Consider the following 1,468-nt stretch of genomic DNA (forward strand, 5'->3'; position numbering starts at 1 on the left):
CAGGAATGGTGACAGGAATAAAGAGGAAGATCAGACCAAATCTGTAACAGTGGAGATGATTTTGCAATACTGCTAGAAATAAAGTAAAATGATGCGTTAGCAGCACTCTTTGATCCTTGTAGCTTTGGAGTAAAAGCAACAGGGGGTAAAAGGGGGGTTGTTGACTTCTGAAATAAAAGGGGGAAAGGGTTTTGTGACACCCAGGTCTTGTTTAACCACTGCAGAGATACAGAGGCTTCCAGGGAATCAGCAAGGGATGCTTTTTCCCTCCCGTAGTCGTTAGATGTACAACAGCAGCAGCGAGCTAAAAACCAGTCCCAAAACACATCCTTAGGCTCCATCCTCTTCCCAAGAGCAAGGTCAGAAATCCACAAGGCTGGTGAAGGAAAAGCTCCCCAGCAGTCAGATCTAGAGCTGCAACCCAGGACTTTTTGCACTGATTTGAAGAAGAAAACAGTCTTTTGGAAAGGTCTTTAGGATCTTACGAGCAGGAGAAAGCAGCATCCAGCTTCTGTAGAAACAGCTGGCAAAGCTGAGGGTCCTTCACGGGCCGAGCAGGACAGGTCCGCCCCCGCAGTGGGGTGCAGGGCATTTAGACACCTAGAAGCCAAGCCAGGTTTACACCAAACCCTTTTCTATGGGATGAGAATGAGACTTGATGGTCTGGGAGGGCTCTTCGCTTCCCAGGACAGTGTTCTCTGGGATGAGGCTGTTCTCGATGAAAACGCAATCCCCTAAGCAAAGCTAAGGTGAGCCCCTCCTGGGACGCTGCCAGGACGGGTGGGTGGAACGGATCCCATCTTCCCCCCCGCAGCCCGGCACATGGCTGCCTCACCAGTAATCCTCACGGTCAGGCAGATGGCATTTTTAAAATTAATCTTTTTTGGCTTGGGTAGGCATATTTTTAAATCTCTCCAATCCCATCTCCTCATTTCAGTCCCGTCGGCATCACCAGGGCAGTCCAGTCCTTTCTAGTACGGAAAATACCAAGGCAGCAGCCTTGCCCGACCCCTAAACAAGAACAAACACAGCATCCTAAAGCACAGGGGCATCACTCAGCTGAGATGTCAGTGGTGCCAAAACACACAGCTACCTGCTCCTTCACCCCTCCGGGAGCTAGGATTCACCCTTCTGCCCCAGCTAGCTGAGACTGAACCCCAGAAGACAGGGGAGCCCCAAAGCCAGGCACGGCTCTGGAACCGGTCAGGCTGGGAGTGCGATGCCCACCGAGCACCCCTCAAATCTCTGCAGGGACTAGGGGACAGCAGTGGATTTCCAGGTGGTTTTTCCACCCCCTAAGCACTTCTCAGCTTCCTCCCACAGTGCCAAAGGGGCCGGGGGCATCACTGAAGCTAATCCGCAGCGAGCTCACAGACACACGAGCAGCAGGAGGTGTGCAGGAGAATAGCTCCAGGCCTGCGCTGGGGATGCGAGGGATGCAGGGAGAGCAGCGGGGATGGGTCTGCCG

At 53.0% G+C, this 1,468-nt stretch overlaps 1 protein-coding gene across 1 annotated transcript in view; it reads right to left on the bottom strand.

Annotated features, from left to right (window-relative positions):
• PABPN1L (poly(A) binding protein, nuclear 1-like (cytoplasmic)) overlaps positions 1 to 1,468 on the bottom strand; it is a gene marked incomplete at its 5' end in the record, with an annotated part of 6,048 nt that overhangs the window by 1,890 nt on the left and 2,690 nt on the right. The window lies entirely within an intron of this gene.

This window comes from Cariama cristata, unplaced genomic scaffold (assembly GCF_000690535.1).
Source record: "Cariama cristata isolate BGI_N322 unplaced genomic scaffold, ASM69053v1 scaffold28930, whole genome shotgun sequence".
Classification (NCBI taxonomy): Eukaryota; Metazoa; Chordata; class Aves; order Cariamiformes; family Cariamidae; genus Cariama; species Cariama cristata.